Source organism: Phoenix dactylifera, chromosome 10 (assembly GCF_051530095.1).
Source record: "Phoenix dactylifera cultivar Ajwa chromosome 10, Ajwa_hap1_PhDact_Kaust_v1.1, whole genome shotgun sequence".
Taxonomy (NCBI): domain Eukaryota; kingdom Viridiplantae; phylum Streptophyta; class Magnoliopsida; order Arecales; family Arecaceae; genus Phoenix; species Phoenix dactylifera.
In genome coordinates, this window is record NC_143199.1 from 19,346,818 (window position 1) to 19,369,164 (window position 22,347).

At 34.8% G+C, this 22,347-nt stretch overlaps 1 non-coding gene across 1 annotated transcript; it reads right to left on the reverse strand.

Moving 5' to 3' along the window:
• Positions 1 to 600: 600 nt before the first annotated feature.
• On the reverse strand, positions 601 to 707 carry LOC120113199 (small nucleolar RNA R71). Its single transcript, XR_005515002.1, has one exon. It is a non-coding gene; the product is annotated as a small nucleolar RNA R71 (small nucleolar RNA).
• Between the last annotated feature and the right edge of the window lie 21,640 nt (positions 708 to 22,347).

Genomic DNA, 22,347 nt, shown 5'->3' on the forward strand with positions numbered 1-22,347 from the left:
GGTAATATTCATACTCATCCAAAACTCTAAATATATATATATACAAAATAAATAAATAAATAATTAATAATAATAATAATTAAAAAAAAAATCGACTAGTTAATTGGTCAGTATATGCGGTTGTGGCAAAGGGATAAAACGAAAAGATTATTTCGAGTTGAATCAAGGGATAAAAGTTCAAATAAGCAAATGGAAGATAATGGTAGTAATCAGGGAGATAATGAATTTCAAGATGACTTACCTATTAGAACGCTTCGTGATTATCTACAACCCACTAGGACCAGTACCCCATCCTGTATGGTTATTCCTACTGCTGCGGGAGCTTTTGACATGAAACCAGGAATAATCCAATTACTTCCAAAGTTTCACGGACTTGATTCTGAAAGTCCCTATTTGCATCTGAAAGAATTTGATGAAGTATGTTCAACACTTCATTTCAATGATGTCAGTGAAGAGGTAGTTAAGCTTAAGTTATTTCCTTTTTCTTTAAAGGAAAAAGCTAAGTCATGGTTACACTCCTTAAGGCCTAGGACCATAGCTACCTGGCAAGAAATGACAAGAGAATTTTTAAAGAAATTCTTCCCAACACATAAAACAAACACACTTAGAAGAAATATCATGAACTTTGCACAAAAAGATGGAGAAACATTTTTTCAGTGTTGGGAAAGATTTAAGGACCTTCTCCTTGCTTGCCCACATCATGGATATGAAATTTGGAGGGTCATTAGTTTCTTTTATGATGGTTTGTCCTCCAATATGAGACAATTTGTAGAAATGATGTGTAATGGTGAATTCATGAGTAAGGAACCAAATGAAGCTTGGGATTATTTTGATCTTTTAGCAGAAAATGCACAAGCTTGGGATACAACAGATAAAAATGAAAAATCAAAAATAGCATCTAATGCAAAAGGAGGAATATATCTTATTAAAGATGATAATGATGTCAATGTAAAAATTGCTAATCTGACTAGGAAGGTTGAAGCCATGGAATTAAGCAAAGCCAATATAGGAAAAGCACAAACTATTGTTGAAAGTATATGTGGAATTTGTGAGAGTAATGCACATGTAACCAAGGATTGTCCTACAATCCCTGCTTTTCAAGAAGTGTTGCATGATCAAGCAAATTTCACCAATACTTATAAAAGACCATTTCCAGAAACATATAATCCTAGTTGGCGAAACCATCCTAACTTTAGCTGGAGACATGGACCCACTGCCAATGAATCTCAAGGAAATTCTGTTCCTACTCCTTATGTGCCACCACATAGGAAATCCCTTGAAGATACTTTGCAAACCTTCATGCAAGGCCAGTCTCAAATAAATCAGAATACAATGCAATCACTCCAAGAACTTAAAAATTCTGTAGGTAGAATTGAGGCTCAACTTAATGTTAGGGAAAGAGGGACATTTCCAGCCCAACCTCAATCTAACCCAAAGGGTCAACATGAGGTCCATGAAGCAAGTTCATCCCAACCTAAATTTGAGCAAGTAAAGTCTGTCACAACCCTTCGGAGTGGAAAAATAATTAACAAAGAAATTCCAACAAAAGATGACAAACTTAAAAAATCTATTGAAAAGAATGATGAAGATGATAATGAACAAAATGATCCAATACTGCATCATAAGATAGTTGCTCCATTTCCTCAGCGCTTGCTTGCAGCTAAAAAGGGAATACCTGATCAAGAAATTTTGGAAATCTTTAAACAAGTAAAGATTAACATTCCTCTATTAGATGCCATTAAGCAGATCCCATCTTATGCCAAATTTTTAAAAGATCTTTGTACCATAAAGCGAAAGCTTTACGTACAAAAGAAAGCTTTTCTAACTGAACAGGTGAGTGCTATTCTCAAACACAACACCCCACCTAAATATAAAGATCCTGGTTGTCCTACCATATCTTGCATCATAGGAAACTTCAGGATACAACGAGCACTTCTGGATTTAGGTGCTAGTGTTAACTTACTGCCCTATTCAGTTTATGAACAATTAGGACTTGGTGAACTAAAACCCACCAAGGTTACTCTCCAACTTGCCGATCGATCTATAAAGATACCAAGAGGTATAGTCGAGGATGTACTTGTCCAAGTTGATAAATTCTATTTTCCAGTCGACTTCATAGTATTAGATACCCAGCCTGTCATGAATTGTACCACTCCAATACCTGTCATTCTAGGCCGCCCATTTCTAACTACTTCCAATGCTTTAATCAACTGTCGAAATGGAATAATGAAAATGTCATTCGGAAATATGACTATAGATTTTAATATATTTAACATTTGTAAACAACCCGATAATGACAATGAAAATGATGAAATTCATGGAGTTAATCTGATCGACTCCATTGTAGAAGATGTTCTTGTCCCATCTCTTTCTTCTGATCCTTTAGAAACATGCCTAACTCATTTCGGAAATACAGATATCAACCAAAACTTTAGAGAAATCAGTGCTATATTAGATTCAGCTCCTTTGTTGGATACAGATAGGTGGAAATCTCGTTTTGAAGAATTGCCCACACGCAACAATAGTCCTCTACCATCTAGTGTTCAAGCACCCAAACTTGAGCTAAAACCTTTACCATCTGAGCTCAAGTACGCATACCTTGGTCAAGAAGAGACCTTTCCTGTGATCATATCATCCCAACTCGAACAAAATCAGGAATTAAAATTATTAGAAATTCTCAAGGAACATAAGGGAGCAATAGGGTGGACAATTGCTGATATCAAGGGAATTAGTCCCTCAATTTGCACTCATAGAATCCACTTAGAAGCTGATGCCAAACCTTCTCGTCAACCTCAACGTCGATTAAACCCAAATATGAAGGATGTGGTTAGAGCAGAAGTTCTGAAACTTCTGGATGCGGGTATGATCTACCCAATTTCAGATACTAAATGGGTAAGTCCAACCCAAGTGGTCCCGAAAAAATCTGGTGTTACTGTAGTCAAAAATGCCAACAATGAATTAGTTCCAACTAGGGTCCCCACTAGTTGGCGTGTATGCATTGACTATAGGAAACTTAATTCTGTCACTAGGAAAGATCATTTTCCTCTACCTTTTATTGATCAAATTTTAGAAAGGTTAGCAGGTCATAAATATTATTGCTTCCTAGATGGCTATTCAGGTTACAACCAAATTGCAATTGATCCTGAAGATCAGGAAAAGACCACTTTCACATGTCCTTTTGGCACATTTGCTTACAAGAGAATGCCTTTTGGATTATGTAATGCTCCTGCAACCTTCCAAAGATGCATGCTCAGTATTTTTTCTGACATGGTTGAGCGCTTTTCGGAAGTTTTCATGGATGATTTTTCTGTTTTCGGCTCCTCTTTTGAAAACTGTATAGACCATTTAAGACTAGTCTTAATTCGGTGTGAGGAGAAGAATCTAATCTTAAACTGGGAAAAGTGTCATTTCATGGTAACTAGGGGAATTGTTCTCGGGCATGTTATTTCATCTGAAGGAATTGAAGTAGACAAGGCTAAAATTGACTTAATTGCTAACTTACCCAACCCAAAAACTATCAAAGATATACGCTCATTTTTGGGTCATGCAGGATTTTATAGGAGATTCATTAAAGATTTTAGCTCAATATCTAAACCCTTATGTAATCTCCTTCAAAAGGAAACCCAATTTGTGTGGTCTGAAGAATGTCAAAAAGCTTTTGATAAACTCAAAAGCTTGCTGACCTCTGCTCCCATCATGCAACCACCTGACTGGTCACTTCCTTTTGAAATTATGTGTGATGCCAGTGAATATGCAGTTGGGGTAGTTCTAGGGCAAAGAAAAGAAAGAAAGCCTTATGTCATCTACTATGCAAGTAAGACTTTAAATAGTGCACAAAAGAATTACACCACTATGGAAAAGGAACTACTTGCCGTAGGATTTGCACTAGACAAATTTAGGTCTTACTTGATTGGATCCAAAATCATTATCTACACTGACCACGCTGCCCTTAAGTACCTTCTTTCAAAAAAGGATGCTAAGGCGCGTTTGCTTAGGTGGATCCTTCTACTCCAAGAGTTTTTTCTAGAAATAAGAGATAAAAGGGGGTAGAAAATGTAGTAGCTGATCACTTGTCCCGTCTAACTCTTCCAGATTCCTTAGACAATTCGCCCATAAAAGACACTTTCCCTGATGAGCAACTGTTTAAGATCACATCTTCACCCTGGTTTGCAGACATTACAAATTTTCTAGTCACAGGTGAACTACCAAGTCATTGGAATAAACAGGACAAAAGAAAATTTCTAACTGAAATAAAAAATTTCTTCTGGGATGATCCTTATCTTTTCAAATACTGCCCAGACCAAATTATTAGGAGATGTGTACCTAATGACGAAATTATTAGCGTCATCTCCTTTTGTCATTCTGAAGCTTGCGGTGGTCATTTCTCTGCTAAGAAAACGGCTGCAAAAATTTTACAGTGCGGTTTCTATTGGCCCACCTTGTTCAAAGATTCCCATAACTTTTGCAAAGCTTGCGAGCGTTGTCAAAAGTTAGGTGGGATAACTCGTAGGAATATGATGCCCCTCAACCCAATTTTAATTATCGAAATATTTGACTGTTGGGGAATAGATTTTATGGGTCCATTTCCTCCTTCATTCGGAAATTTGTACATCTTAGTAGCTGTAGATTATGTCTCCAAATGGATTGAGGCCATTCCTTGCAAACATAATGACCACAAAACTGTTCTAAAATTTTTAAAGGAAAACATTCTTTCCAGATTTGGAACGCCTCGAGCCATCATCAGTGATGGGGGTTCACACTTCTGTAATAAGCCTTTTGAGGCTTTAATGCGAAAATATGGGATCACCCATAAAGTTGCCACCCCTTATCATCCACAAACAAGTGGACAAGTTGAAGTATCAAATCGATCAATTAAGAATATTCTGGAAAAAACGGTTAACCCAAATCGCAAAGACTGGTCTTTGCGTTTAACTGATGCACTTTGGGCTTATCGTACTGCTTTTAAAAGTCCGATTGGTATGTCTCCGTACCGTCTTATTTTTGGCAAACCTTGTCACTTGCCTGTGGAATTGGAGCATAAGGCATACTGGGCTATTAAGAGATTTAATTTTGATATGGATAAAGCTAGTTCACTACGCAAACTTCAACTTAATGAACTAGAGGAAATAAGGAATGAAGCATATGAGAATGCTAGAATTTATAAGAACAAAATGAAAGTCTTTCATGATAGAAATATTATAAAGAAAATATTTGAGCCTTCCCAGAAAGTTCTATTGTATAATTCAAGACTTCATTTATTTCCAGGAAAATTGAGATCTAGGTGGACCGGCCCGTTTATAGTTAAAACTGTTTATCCGTATGGAACCGTTGAGATAGAGAATCCAAACACCGGTAATATTTTTAAAGTAAATGGCCAACGTTTGAAGTTATTTTTAGACAACTTTATCCCAGAGGTTGAATCGACTAATCTGGGAGATCCTGTTTATCAGGATTGATCTCTATATCTGCTAGAGATCCTCTGTTTGTACATAATTTTTCTTTCTTTCATTTTCTATTGATATGATAATTGGTGAGCAACAACAGTGTGCGGTCATTCTATCAGGTAAATTCTAACCTTCAGCCTTATTATCTTTCATACAATCATATTTCATGCATTCATGTTGAAACATTGGGGACAATGTTGAAATTTAGTTGGGGGGTGAAGAGATTACTGTATTTTTCTATATATCATACTAATTATCATATCTTTCAATTATCATATCTTAACCAAAAAAAAAAATATATATTTCAAAATAATAAAAAAATAAATAAAATAAAAATAAAAAAATCTCTATTTAAAATATATATATAAATAAAAATATAATAATAGTAATAACAAAAATATATTTTGTTGCATTTAATTACCACTTTAATTTTCTAAGCAAATAAACATGTGCAGCTATTAAGGCAAGGAGCGCATTATGACTTATCAGAGACCTATTACTAGATCCCCACATAAGTATTCAATGACAATAGGAAGGCCTCAGGAGTTCACTTGTTTTACCTATTTGTTTGTTGACCTTATTCGCAAGAAAAGTACGAGTGTCCTTATCCTAAAGTTCATGATTTGGTTCTCACATAAAGATTGAGTTTGAAATTCCTGGCTAGATCGCCTGGGTGCCTTATGTTCTGACCTTGGTTGACCTATAGTCACAATACAGTCACGTTACATATGTATATATATATAAAAAAAAAGAAAAAAAAGAGAGAGAAATAATACAGTTTGTCTTCACTGAGTAACCGGGCCTCTTGCCTACAAAGCAGCGAGTGTTCGCGTAAAAAGGTGAAAATGACTGAAATAAGTGACTAGTCTGGCCTCGTGGCGTAGTCTGGTTCGGGTAATTAAGTCCGAGGGGTGTTTCACCTAATGCCTTGAGCCAACTGGATCAAGAGTCATTGACCCAAAGCTCGTTACATGGACCTTACTAGAGCCTAATGGAGTTGGACCGTTGTAGTCACTATGTGAAAAAAAAAAAATATAAAAATAAAAAATAAAAAATAAAAATAAATTAAACATGAGTAAGTTAGTTAAACTTAAACCAAGTGACATGTGGATGACTAGTTTGACTCATTGTTTTAGAACTCTGTGTACCTGGAATGTCTAGTTGGGATTGATAGCTTCATTTTTATATGCGAACCGTTCTGGATAAATAACATGTGGTATTCGGAAAATTTAGTGGATCGGGAGCTAACAAATGGTAGTTAACACTTGTGAATTTGAGTAGTGCACCTAGAACTCAAAGGGTACTCAATTGTGGTGGAGGTATAGGTATTCTGAGATGTCACATTTACATTTGCCTTAAGGGTTGCTATGTTTTAAAGTATTTTCTAACTTAAAAACGATGTTTGTGGGTAACATCACTGCAAACCCTCACGAGACAACACTCGTCCACTAGGGGTAACCTAGGGGTTTAACGGCTTGTTGCACGTGCTAAGTGCAATCGTAATGCTCTACGAAAGTGAGTATTTATTTTAATTCATGCATATTGATATATATATATTAATAAAATAAACAATACTTTTGCACCCTTATTTTATCATTTTCACACTAAATTGCTAGAGACTAGCAATAAGTTAGTTGGGGGGTGTGATGAGAGTACAAAAGTATAATTTTCATATTATCTTAATTAGTATTATAGTTAATTTTTATTAATAAAATTAATTAATTAATGTTTTATTTGTGTTTGAGTGAAATTAATCCAAGAACTCTGGATTTGAGCCCAATGCCTGGCAGCCTGAAGCCATCTTTTTCTTCAAGCTGTTAGCTAGACTTCGATCAGCGTTGGATGCTATTATCCCTCTGATTTTACTTTTTAGGAACTAAAGGTGTGCACTAGAATTTATGCACGTAGGGAAGCAGGCACCTAACATGAATCATATCTCGCAGTTGGCCGAAGAAAACGTCCTTCCGTATTCATCTCTGACATTGACAAAGCTGAACTTACTTGGATGACTGTTCTCCATTGTTTGGGAATGGTTCCAACGTTTCGTGGTTTTCATTGGTTCCAGAGGTTATAGATTTTATGCATCTCCTCAAGAAATGAAGATGAGCTACTGCATGCTGCAGCTTAAAAGGCTCATCCAAGCATGGGCGTGCAACGGAAAGGGAGGAGGCCAGCAGCCATCGGAGGAGAAGAGTCCCAAGCCGAGTCTTCTTAACTTCCCAACGTCAACATCTGGAGCTTCCCAAACATCTGCAACGTCCCAGCATCTTTCAACCGTCCGTGGCTCCCAACGGCAGCGAGGGAAATCCAAAAGCCAAACCGGCTTTCATCCGTGAAACAACTCCCCAAGCTCTTTTGGATTACAAGCAACAGAGAACCGTCCGTGAGCAGCTTCCAAACGTTCGTCATCTCCGAGTGTTTCTTCCCAGCTCATCCGCATTGCCCCCACGTATTCCATGCGTTTCAGCTGCGTTCCAAGCTTCTCATCCAAGCATCATGGCATCCCATCCGCCAAGAAACGAAACCAAACCGTCCGCAAGCCATCTGCCTGTGTCGCTTCCATGTTCAACGCTCCCCACCCATTCGAATCGTCCCAGCAGCGTTCCAGCTTCCCCATCCAGTGAAGGTGTCTATAAAAGGAACCCAAGAGAGAGGAGCAAGGGAATCATCCGGTGGAGGAGAGGGGAGGTCACAGAGCGGTCTGAGAGAAGGCAGCCACGACGGATCCATCCAGCCGGGCCACGGAGGGAGAAGGCATCATCGGGAGAGCCATCCGGAGGATCTTCTCTTCCAATCTAGGCCGCCGACGGGAGAGAGGAGAAGAGGACAGCTAGAGGCCAAGGGAACCAGGAAGCTCCCTCTTCCGATCTTTCCTCTTAGCCGTGCGACGAAGGAGGAGAGGCCACGGGAGAAACAGAGCACTCTGTTTTCCTAATAGAAGAAAGATAAAAAAAGGGGTTTATGTTATTTTATTTATTCTATGCTAATCCCTTTTATAAAATATTTCCATTTCATATGAGTAGCTAAATCTTCTCTAGCTAAGGCTAGGGAAAAGCCTAGCATTTTCTTCATGTATTCCATTTAATCATCAATGGGATTTTAATGTTTATTTTATGGTGCAGGAAATTTATAGAAATTATTTCAAACTTATATATTTTCTTTGATTTGTTATTTCCCCCGGGTATAACAGATGCTTAGAAATCCCTGTAGTTTAAAATAGAATTACTGTAATGCTGCCCATAAAACTAAATCTATTTAACTAAGATAATAGATGATTTTAGGAAAAACATGATGAAGTGCTAGGTTGAATCCTGATGCCTTAGTTATATTTTGTCAATCCGAATATTATTTAGCCTTTAGTTTTTGTTCACTGTCAAATCCCTGTGGATTCGATCTCGGACTCACCGAGAATATTACTTTGCTACACCCTATACTTGGGGTATCCTACGTTTAATTTCTCTTTTTAAAAGAGCAAGATTAAAATCATAACACTTGTGGTCCTAGTTGGTCCATATGAAGTAGCTCAAGAGGTCTAGTAGTAGAAACACTGTTTATAGACTTAAAAGAACTTCTAGATTATTTGCCAAATTGACACGCTCTACAAATTTTATTTTTTTCAAATTTCAGCTTTGGCAAACCAATCACAGAATCTCTTTTAATTAATTTAGACAGTGTATCCATGCTTGCATGACCTAATTTATGATGCCATAACCAACTTGCCTCATTGAGCTTAGTATCACTAGCTACTAAGCAGCGGCTGTTTTTAGCAAGATCATCAAGATCTACTACATAAACATTGCCACGTCTTAGTCATTTGAAAACTAAGCTATTGTCAATTGAATTGGTTATGATGCATAAAGATGACTTAAACAAAACATCGAAACCTCTATCACATAATTGACTAACGCTAAGTAAATTATGCTTGAGACCATCTACAAACCAAACATTATCAACAAGGGTTGAAGGTGTGATTTGTATTTTACCGATACCAATGATGTGACCTTGGTTATTGTCTCCAAAAGTCACCACACCTCCTTTCTTAGATTCTAGGGTGAAGAATTGCTCCTTGTCACCCATCATGTGTCTTGAGCAACCACTATCCAAGTACCAACAGTGTTTATTGAACTTGGCCGCAAGACACTCCTATTCACAAAGAAATCAATCAACCTTAGGTACCCAAGTTCTCTTGGGTCCTTCATGATTAGTTAATGTGGTTCCTTTTGGAACCCAAACTCTTGTTAATTTCATTTTAGTTTCTGTTTTTCTGTAGTTACATACATTAGCTTTATGTCCTACTCTACCACAGCAAAAGCAAGTTATATTTTTGGGTTTGTTTTCTCCGGCTTTCACAAAGAAGTTTTTGAGTAATTTTTGCTTATTCTTTGGTTTGTATCCTAAACCGGCTTTGTTAAACACAGCTCTTTAGTTATTTAGTATCATTTGTAGTTTTTCTAAACTATAGATAAATTTTTCAACTATAGGTTTGTATTTTTCAACTTCTATAGTTAATTTTTCGTTATTTTTAATTAAGGTTTCAGTTTTTTGAGTTAGTAGTTGGTTACTTGTTTTAAGTTCTAAATTTTCTTTGATAATAGTGTCCTTATCCTTAATCAATTTATCAGTTTTATGAATGTAAGATTGATTAGATAGCTTCAGTTCTTTGTTTTTAAAAGTTATTGTCCTATATTCTTTCATTAGTTCATTAAAAGCATCATACAATTCTTCAAATATGAAATCTAAATGAGTTTCAGACATTACCTCATTTTCGTTGGCCATAAAGTAGAAATTGGCCTTCTCCTCTTGTTCCTCTTCCGATGATGATGATGACTTATCGGAGTCAGTTCAGGTGGTGAGAAGAGCTTTCTTCTTCTTGTTCTTGTTGACCTTCTTTAGCAAGGGGCAGTCGGCTCTGAAATGACCCGGCTTCTTACATTCGTAGCATCCGATTCTGTTGCCCAAGGTGACAACCCAAGAGGGGGGGTGAATTGGGTTTTTTAAAAATTATGTTCCCTAATTTTTACTTTGAATTGAATGTAGCGGAATGATAAGATGTTATTTACTTAAGCTCTAGGCAATTACAAGTAAAGTAGTGGAAAATTAAGCTAGAGCAATTATACTATGGCTTTAGGATGCAATTGATCTAAAATTAACTTATAGTTGTATGATCAATTTTAATCTATGTGTATGATAAGAATGGAGAGGAAGCTAAGCAAATTCTAAACAATCACTTATAACTCTATAGAAAACAAAGCTAGAGATATTACATAATCAAGTACGAATGTAAGGCATGAAATACACGAGATAAGGCATCACAAACATAAAGATGTATAGTGGTTCGGTGCACCCCAGCACCTACATCCACTCCCCAAGACCTCTTGGAAATTTCACTATAATCCCTCAGATTACAGCCGGTTGTTTTACAAGCTCACAACCCAACTTGTTGTTTTGCGAGATCACAACGAACTCGGTCGGTTTTCACAGGCTCACCGACTAGAACCAACCGATTGTTTTCCCGGGTTCACAATCAAACCCAGTTGGTTTTCCCAAAGGCTCACCAACCACAACCTTACAACGATTGTTTTCCGGGTTCACAATCAACCCAGTTGGTTTTTCCAAAGGCTCACCAACCACAACCTTACAACGTTGGTTTTTTCTTTGGCTCACCAACAAACCTTAACCCCTTGATTCAATCCCTTGATTGAATCAAGTTACAAGATATTAGAACAAGAGTTTAAATCAAATACAAGCTTCTCAAATAAGCAAATATAGCAAATATAAACAAGTAAAGTAAAGAGAAGAAGCCCTGAAACAAATTTGTAGATGAAGGAACTCGGCTTCTTCTTTACTTGACCCTCTTCTGATTTTGCACGAAGTAGAGGATCACCGAGGCAGCACACAGTTGGAGAGGAAGCTTTGGGATTCACTTGGATGTTCTTCTTCTCTCTCTTTTACTTTGAATGGCCCTTTTGTGCTATTGGGAGATTTTCCTTGTAATCTCTTTAAAATCTCTTCCCTAAATGTTCTCTCCCACTTCCATACCTTCTTCCCTAGCTCTCCTCTTGATTTTATAGCTTTAGAGGGAGTGGAAACAAAAATCTAACCGTTAGAGACAAAAATAGAGCCGTTGGAATCAAGAAAAAACTAGCCGTTATGCCTCCCAGTGTGCTGGAGTCGACTCCGCTGAAGTAGGAGTCGACTCGGCTGAAACAGGAGTCACTTGTGAATAGTAGTCTGTCGGCACTGTAGCTGGGAGTCGACTCCGCACTGTAGCGCTGAAGTAGGAGTCGACTCGAGCACTGTAGCACTGAAGTAGGAGTCGACTCGAGCACTATAGCGCTGAAGTAGGAGTCGACTCGAGCACTGTAGCGCTGAAAATCAACTCTCTGTCTTTTTGTTTGTTCTCAGTCGGAGTCGACTCGTAGAGTATCGGAGTCGACTCGAGCACTGTTTCTTGAAACTCCAGAGTGCCAGAGTCGACTCTAAACTTCCAGGAGTCGACTCGAGGACTATTCTTTTGAATCTTTCTTTGAATTTGCTCCTTTAACTTGAATCATTTGAACTTGAAACTTGGGCCAATAAAGTGTAGCTTTCTTCCAACTTTTCTTGAGAGCTTTTGAGGCCTTCTTGTATTTTTTCAACTTGCCATGTTCCTTGCAAAACAAATTATCTTTCTTCTTGCAACACAAACATTAGTATTTATACTTCAAGGTTTTGTGATCATCAAAATCAATCTTTAAATCAATCTTTGGGTCATCAGTCTCCCCCTTTTTGATGATGACAAAACTTGGAGTATATGCAATATAAAATATATTGTGTTCTAGAAGTAATGCATAGCTAAGTTGTTTGAAGTAGAAAATATATATCTTTAAAATATACTTCATGATAATACTTTAGATTTAATCAACTTAACATAATCAACACATAAAGCATTATGAGTATATACTTAGATATTTCTCCCCCTTTTTGACAACATCAAAAAGATAGTGAAACATTAAGCACAAAGATAAGAATACTCAAATATTTTTTTTTCTTATTGTACTCTTATTTGCATGTCAAATTATTGCAAGAATATGAATCATATAACTCAAGGCAATAATGTTAGAAAAAGATTAATGAGCATAGACCAGAGCCAACTAAGATAATTTCAGAGGAGAACACATCGAATGTGATTCCAAAGATAGTTTTCAAATTAAGTGTAGGTGGAATCTTTCTTAAGTTAATTCAAGAAGTACCACAAATGATATTCAAGGAAAGCACGAATGGAAATCTAACCTCTCTTCAATAATAAGTATGAAAGCTTGTTCATTTAAGATCTTTTGCCCAATATATTAAGTATTTTAATAACATGAGAGCAATTTAACTAATTTTCAGAGTATAAGAGCAATATATTAAGTATGATTGCAAAGTTCTTTTATGATGTAAAAATATTGTGGCATAAACACCAAAACATGAATTCATGCAATTTATGATATGTCTTAGAGCATACATAAAATTCAAGGCTTTGAAGATTCTTTTAAAGCTCTTTTAAAGACTTTATTCCTTTAAAAAGAAGCACATTTTGGTACACATAATAATGGATTGGCACGAAATTGAAGTTCTAAAGAACAAGCCAATAAGAACTCATTAGTGAATTCCAAAAATAGGTTTTCTAAGAGATACTCAAGAAAATCATTATTCTTTCCCTTTTTCATTAAATTAGAGGCTCTTAAGATCAACGATTTGAATTGCAATTTGGTTCATGATTGATGCATAAGATATACTAACCAAATAACAAGCCTCAAGGTGTATCGTAAAGATTTTCAGATTAAATTTCAGATGATACATATTGGAGAGTATTAGGATTACTTTTCATTTAGTATTCTTTCTCTCTCCTTTAGGTATGGATTTATGCGATTAGGTTCCATATGATCTTTTCTTCTGAAATTTTCTTTCTCCTCCTTAATTGATCGTTCCATTTAAGAGTTTAGAATTTGAAGATAATGTTCAATAAAATTGTCAATCTCGAAAATATATTTTTCTATAAGTTTTAGCACAGCTTACACTAATGAGAGTATATTTCTATAAAGCTTAATGTTTGAGATAAGACGAACTTTATAGAATTAAGACAAATAATGGCAACACAAGGAGGTTTATCAAAATCAATCCATAAAATATTCAAGATATTCATCAAATGGATGTAACCTTTTGCATTTAGATTGAATATCTAAAGCTCTCCCTCAAAAGATGCATTCTTCTTTAATCATTTTTTTCTTTGTTGAATTTCAGATTTTGATGACAAGCGTGAATAGAACTGAAATTCTATGATATCGAGAATGTAGAGTGATCTAGAATTATTCAAAATTTGTAGCAATTACTCTTTCTAATCCTTCAAGAACAAGTTATGCTTTCTCTTAATCTTAGAGAAAATATATAGAAATATTAATCAGAAAATGATTCATTTGAAGCTCAATTTCTTTCAAAAGCATTTACATTTTCTTTCTTTTAAGAATCATTTGAGTGAGCTGAAATATTTCTAGCTTTAAGATCATTCACTATATATATATATTTTGATGGAAGTCTTTAAGAATGTAGGAGAGAAAAACATATAGATGATCATTGAGGTATATATATTTATAGAACTCAATTTCTTAATCATAGTTTTTCAGCAATGTATACATGAAGCACAATAAATCTTTTCAATATCAAAATAAAATAATATATTTAAAAATATTTGTTTGCAATCAAGATCATCGAAAGACACATCATTTAGACCAATATTAGTACACTTTAAAGATAAGAAATGATATGTTTCAGATGCGTATCGGGGCAAACAATCAAGGCATCAGAATTATTCTATTTTTCTTAAACTGTAGTTTTTATTTAGAAATCATATTGAGTTTAAGCTTTTATACAAAATCAGATTCTGAATTTCATAAAGATTTTCAATAGAGGCTTTCAAAATCATAATTTGAGATATGTATCTTCCACATTGTAGCTCATCTTAAATCATTACGATTGAAAACACATATTTCAAACATATAAGAGCATATTCAGAATATTTGTATTTATGTTGAGTTTTGGTATGAATTAGAACATTATATACCAAAGTTAGGCAAGTTGAAAGATAAAACAAAATCAATTCATTTTGCCTAAATAGAGATATACTTCTCTTCTCCTTTTTACAAATTTATTCAACTTTCAGATTTCAAAGATGATTGTGAACGACAAATCTAAAATTTCTTTTCAATAATACCATAAAATAACTTCATATAGTATTTCAAACATTCAATCAAATTATCCAAGTATGGAGCATTACAAAATATTGAGAACCCATAATTCAAAACATCATGCCATATGCAAAATATATTATGTGTTAAGTCATGCATTAAAATATTAAGAACAAGCATGTTAATGATCAAAATCAATTCTTTTCAAATAAACTCCTCGTATTTAAATATAATCTTGCACTGATTTCATCCTTAAAGTATGTTTTCAAGTGATTAAAAAATTTGACTTGATTCTTCTTATATACTTTCATTTATTTTGTCTTTCATTTTTACTTTCTTATGCTTTATACTCTATTTGCTCCCTATCCGGTGGAGTTGGAAGGGGCACGAGGTACTACCACTAGCCTCCCTCTTGTGCCGTCCCTAATATACCCTACACCGAATAGTTGGGTCAAATAGTGCCGGGTACTACCACTAGCCTCCCCATTGGCACCATCCCTATGATGAGCAATATAGAAAGGTTAAAATGTTCACTTCAAACTCTCCCTGTTTAAGTGTAATTAATTACGGATTTTTATCCCTTTCAAAAGAATGCTCACACAAGTCTCACAAATGTGTCGAATATATTATGCTTGTTTTGCTTTTCCTTAAGATTGGAGTATTTGCCTTCACTTAGATTTTACTTTTCTTGAATAATATCCATTTTCTTTTCTTTATCTCTCTCTTTTTTTGTTATTCTCAAGTAATTTACATGAAAGAGCAGAATAAAGAAATAATCTTATGCATCATATAGATGTATATCATGCAAACAACATTTTCATTATGCTCAAGAATTCATAGCTTCTCACAAGTCAATTTAAATCAGCATTTTAAGCATATACTTGTGTATTTCATGGTTATGATATAGGCAAAGGAACATTTTAGTTTGAGCAAACCATGAATCAATTTCTAAAAGCATAAGTCAATTAATACATATATAGACATGATATCAAGCAATTAATAATTAAAGATTTTAACCATGCCACAATAAGATTTAAGTTATTGACTTTGCTCAGCTAATTTATGAGAGAGGTATCTAAAATTACCTATTTATTTTATATTCTTCAAGTCAAACTAGATTTCTTATGTGTGAACTTTTGGCTGAAGAAGGTCCTCTCTCTTGTTTGCATGTGAATGTTTATTGTATCTTATGTGGAGGTGTCCTTCAAGTTGAAATCTCTCATTTTCTTGCTCAAGGATCCTGCATTATTAACAAACTTCTTTTCTTTCTTGAAAGAAAGTCTTTAGTTTCTTCAAGATACAAACCATTCATCCAACATATTTTTAACTAGATGACTCAATATAAGATATGACAATAGTTGAATGTTGAGTCACTTTACTCAAGAGATTGCCTAAATATAAGCAAGCACATATCACTTGAACTAAAGAGATAGTTTCATTAACCAAGATGGTTCAAGGACAAGCATGTGAGGCAATAGAAAGATTCATCAAGGTCAAATCAATTTCTTATTTTTAAAATCAATTTAGTTTAGATTTTATTTGCTTAAGATAATTATCAATAAGACACGCTAGCTAAGTTTTAATCAACTTATCTTAAACAGTTGTTTCTATCAAAATTCAGATTATGATTTATTTATTATCAATAAAATATGATTCATTAAAGTTAGATTGAAGTCTTGCACAAGGGCACATAATGAGCATACAATCTGGTCTACTAGCTGTATGATAAAATACTTATTCTATCATGCTTCAATACAGCTTTAAAACAGTAGATCTACTTTGCTCATCCTTTTCAAATTCTACAATATGGGGTCATAGACATACCTTCTTCATGCCAATCTTCTATAAGAGTTTTCTTGTGGACTAACTTTGGTTAATGAAGATCCCCTTTCTTATTTGTCTTAATTTGGAGTTCAAGAAAAAATGTTAATTCATTCATTATACATATTTCAAACTCACTTTGCATGAGCTTAGTAAAATGTCCATATAAATCTTCATTAGTAGAACCAAAAAGGATGCCATCAATGTATGCTTTGAGCAAGCAAGATATCACAAATTCTTCTTTTTAATGTATAGATTTATTACTTTTTATCAAAAAGTTACTCAAGCTTTTATATCATGCTTTTGATGCTTGTTCCAAATCATATATTGCTTTATCATATTTGTAATGAGTGTTTTCAAATAAGGTGGTTATTTTACATAGATCCTTTTTTAATGAAATAACCATATAGGAGTGCATTCTACACATTCATTTGACAAAATATAAAGCTCATAAAGCAAGCAAATGATAATGGTGATCTTTACTTCTAATCATGCAAGAGTTTCATCAAGATCTATTTCATCTTTTCTTGATTTAGTCTTTTAGTAGTCATCAATTTTTCTTCACTAAGTGCATTTCTGAAAAACTCAATTTGGTTCTAATTATTAACAAGTTTTCAGATTGTTATATGTAAAAGATTAACCATATATATATATAATTTAATTTTAGTATCTTGATAATAAATCATTAGTCTCATTAAGAATAAAATGAATTGATATTTCTACAACTCGAATCTTTTCATTGAATGTTCTATATGCATTGCTTGATGAATGATATCCAAGGATAGAAATATCTTTATCAGATTTGACATTATTTTCAAAAGACCATATCAAGCATAACATAAACTACTGAAAAATATGAAAGATATGCAATAGATCATTTTTTATTTTTCAGAAGATCAAATGGAGTTTTCATCAAAAATAGATCTAATAGAAACCATATATATGACAGGCAATGATGATAGCTTTTAAAAAAAAATCATTTAAGTAGATGACGATCATACAACATTGCCTTTTTTTTTAATTTCTTCAAGAATTCTATTAATCCTATTTTACTTATGGTGTTCTTGGTGCAGAAACAATTGTATTCAATATTATTTTCTGTGCACAACTTAATAAGAAATTGGTTTTCAAAACTATGCCATGATACTTCTTTTACTTTCATAGTTTGCAAACCTTTTTCATTTGATCCCTTTTTGTGAGTTTGTGCCAATGCAGAAAATATTTCAATTTAAGTGCCAAGAACAAAGCCAATGTAAGCTTTTGAAAATTTAGTGTTGGAAACAATATCTTTAGATTTAGAAATTGGTTTTTGTTTGTTTCCTTAGTTAATATGCATAGCAAACTTTGACCTTGCAGAAGATAGTCTAAGTAAACCAATGACAAAGTCTTTTGAAATTAAGTCCATACTAGCATAAGTTAATTTTATATGCCAAAAAAAAATCTTTAATATTAGTATTTATAATGCATAATTTTTTAAGAGCATATTAAGTACATATTCTTATGTCTATGATCAATAGAAGATAATGCCTTGGATAAGAACTCTCAATCAAGCATATAGAGGACTCAAAAAGATAATTTAAGGAAATTGATTAATCATTAACAAAGTATCCCTCAATATAGAAAAGTATAGAAAGATGAAGGACTTGAATTCATTTCTTCTATTTTAATTACTTTTCTTGATTATATTTTAAGTTTCACTCTTTAACGTGTGTCTAGAACACCCATTTGTATGAAAGTTCTATTTGTTTCATGGGTATCTTGGCACACCTTCATCTACATCCTCATATTTTCATTTTGGGTACCCAAGCTTGCTTGGGTCCTTGAGAGTTAGGACATATGGTTCCTTTTGGAACCCAAATCTGTTTAATAGTAATAACTTTACCATTTGATTTAATTGTACTAGAACTATAGGTAAGGTTGTTATGTCCATTCTTTTGATGTTTGAAATATGTTATCCTTTTTGATGATTTGCTTGACGAATTTAGAACCTTTTTCTTTAGGGATTCATTGCTAAGTGAAGGAGTTAAGCCAAATTTTGATTTATCAAAATCAGCATGTTGGCTTTCAAACATCATTTTTAATCTTTCTGAACTTACAGTAAATTTATTAATAAAAGACTTCAATTGGTTAATTTCTTCACTTAAGTTTTGATTTTCTTTAATTAAATTCTGATTTTTCTGAATCAATTGTTCTGAATTTAACCTTAAGCTTTCATTTTCAGAATTTAGTTTGTCATATATTTCAGCAATAGAATTTCTTTCTTTTGAGATTTCGAGATTTAGCTTTTTATGTTTTTTATTTTTGATAGCTAATTTTCTACATTCACCATACAAATCATGAAAAGCATTTAATAGTTCATCATAAGAATATTCTTCATGAAATTCATTTGGTGTAAAATTAGATTCAGATTCTACTTTATCTTCTAGTGCCATAAAACATAAGTTAGTTACCTCTTGTAGTTCATTGTTGCTTCTAGCTTTCAATTTCTTGCTTGACTCTTCTTTAGTCAAGATTTTCTTTCTTTTTATCTCTTTCTTCCTTTCTTCTTGCTTTCTTTTCTTCTTTGTCTTTAGGAAGCTTTTGAATTTTTCTGTTGTTTTTTCTTCCTCGAGTCGACTCGGGTTTACTTGGAGTCGACTCGACTGACTTGAGAGTCGACTCGAGATCTTCGGGAGACATCTCGTTCTCAGAGGCCTAAAGGATGATTCTCTGTCTTTTGAACTGTTCTGCCTCGGAGTCGACTCGGGCCTTGTTGGAGTCGACTCGGCTAACTTGGGAGTCGACTCTGAAATACTTGGAGTCGACTCGTTCACAGGATCTTCAAGACTGAGTCTCTGCCTTTCAGACTGTTCTTCTCTAGGAGTCGACTCAGACAAACTGGGAGTCGACTCGGCTAATGTGGAAGATTCTGCAGTCTCATTATTAGTATGCAATTGAAGCATATGTGAGCTAATCTGAGATTTATCATAAATATTTTTTAAAGTATCCCAAATCTCCTTAGCAGATAAGCATGCAGAAATTTCATTAAATTTCGTTTCATGAATAGCACAATATAATATGTTCATAGCATTAGCATTTAATTGTGCTAGGTCTTTTTCATTAACAGCTTGAGAGAGTGTGTGAGGGCCATTTATAATGATATTCCATATTTTATAGTTTTGTGATTGAACAAAAATTTTCATTCTAGCTTTTCATTGAATATAGTAAGTTCCATCAAACAGTGGAGGTCTGTTTATGGAAAGTCCCTCGGCAAATAATATGTTATGTGGGGTTGTCATAATCTTTAGCTCTAGTCGGTTAAGACTATAATTAATAGAAGAGCACCTGCTCTGATACCACTTGTTGCCCAAGGTGACAACCCAAGAGGGGGGGTGAATTGGATTTTCTAAAAATTATGTTCCCTAATTTTTACTTTGAATTGAATGTAGCGGAATGATAAGATGTTATTTACTTAAGCTCTAGGCAATTACAAGTAAAGTAGTGGAAAATTAAGCTAGAGCAATTATACTATGGCTTTAGGGTGCAATTGATCTAAAATTAACTTATAGTTGTATGATCAATTTTAATCTATGTGTATGATAAGAATGGAGAGGAAGCTAAGCAAATTCTAAACAATCACTTATAACTCTATAGAAAACAAAGCTAGAGATATTACATAATCAAGTACGAATGTAAGGCATGAAATACACGAGATAAGGCATCACAAACACAAAGATGTATAATGGTTCGGTGCACCCCAGCACCTACATCCACTCCCCAAGACCTCTTGGGAATTTCACTATAATCCCTCAGATTACAGCCGGTTGTTTTACAAGCTCACAACCCAACTTGTTGTTTTGCGAGATCACAACGAACTCGGTCGGTTTTCGCAGGCTCATCGATTAGAACCAACCGATTGTTTTTTCGGGTTCACAATCAAACCTAGTTGGTTTTCCCAAAGCCTCACCAACCACAACCTTACAACGATTGTTTTCCGGGTTCATAATCAACCCAGTTGGTTTTCCCAAAGGCTCACCAACCACAATCTTACAACGTTGGTTTTCCCTTTGGCTCACCAACAAACCTTAACCCCTTGATTCAATCCCTTGATTGAATCAAGTTACAAGATATTAGAACAAGAGTTTAAATCAAATACAAGCTTCTCAAATAAGCAAATATAGCAAATATAAACAAGTAAAGTAAAGAGAAGAAGCCCTCAAACAAATTTGTAGATGAAGGAACTCGGCTTCTTCTTTACTTGACCCTCTTCTGATTTTGCACGAAGTAGAGGATCACCGAGGCAGCACACAGTTGGAGAGGAAGCTTTGGGATTCACTTGGATGTTCTTCTTCTCTCTCTTTTACTTTGAATGGCCCTTTTGTGCTATTGGGAGATTTTTCTTGTAATCTCTTTGAAATCTCTTCCCTAAATGTTCTCTCCCACTTCCATACCTTCTTCCCTAGCTCTCCTCTTGATTTTATAGCTTTAGAGGGAGTGGAAACAAAAATCTAGCCGTTAGAGACAAAAATAGAGCCGTTGGAATCAAGAAAAAACTAGCCGTTATGCCTCCCAGCGTGCTGGAGTCGACTCGGCTGAAGTAGGAGTCGACTCGGCTGAAACAGGAGTCACTTGTGAATAGTAGTCTGTCGGCACTGTAGCTGGGAGTCGACTCCGCACTGTAGCGCTGAAGTAGGAGTCGACTCGAGCACTGTAGCACTGAAGTAGGAGTCGACTCGAGCACTATAGCGCTGAAGTAGGAGTCGACTCGAGCACTGTAGCGCTGAAAATCAACTCTCTGTCTTTTTGTTTGTTCTCAGTCGGAGTCGACTCGAGCACTGTTTCTTGAAACTCCAGAGTGCCAGAGTCGACTCTAAACTTCCAGGAGTCGACTCGAGGACTATTCTTTTGAATCTTTCTTTGAATTTGCTCCTCTAACTTGAATCATTTGAACTTGAAACTTGGGCCAATAAAGTGTAGCTTTCTTCCAACTTTTCTTGAGAGCTTTTGAGGCCTTCTTGTATTTTTTCAACTTGCTATGTTCCTTGCAAAACAAATTATCTTTCTTCTTGCAACACAAACATTAGTATTTATACTTCAAGGTTTTGTGATCATCAAAATCAACCTTTAAATCAATCTTTGGGTCATCAGATTCTATCACTTTTCTTTTCTTTACCTTTATCCTTATGGAAGGAACTCGAAGGAAATCTCTTCTTGTGGAAGGGCTTCTTCCTATTGATAAATCTTCTGAATTTTCGCACAAGGAGAGCCTCTTCTTCATCTTCCTCATTGTTTTTTTCTTCACTACTGCTACTGCAAGAAAGATCTTTGTTAGAAGAAGTAGACTTGAGGGCAATTACCTTTTTCTTGTGGGAGGATTCTTCTTCGCTGTGTTGTTTCATCGCGAGCTCATGCATCATTAGAGATCCAAGAAGCTCCTTGAGTGGCAGCATATTCAAGTCTTTTGCTTCTTGAATTGCCGTGACCTTGGCTTCCCATGACCTTGGTAAAGAGCGAAGAATCTTCCTGACAAGATCACTGTTAGTGTAGCTTTTGCCAAGACTTTTTAAACCGTTGACAATATCAGTAAATCTTGTGAACATGCAAGAGATGGTTTCATTAGATTCCATTTTAAATAGTTCATATTTATGAACTAGCATGTTGATTTTAGATTCTTTGACTTGATTTGTGCCCTCGTGGGTCACTTCAAGTCTATCCCATATCTCTTTTGCAGAAATACAAGTAGAGATTCTATTGAATTCATTTGGGTCTAAGACACAATATAGTACGTTCATTGCCTTAGCATTAAGTTGTGCTTTTCTTCTATCAAATTCATCCCAATCTTTCTCAAGCTTGGGAATGGACACATTATCTACCGTGTGTGGTGGAATATGTGGTCC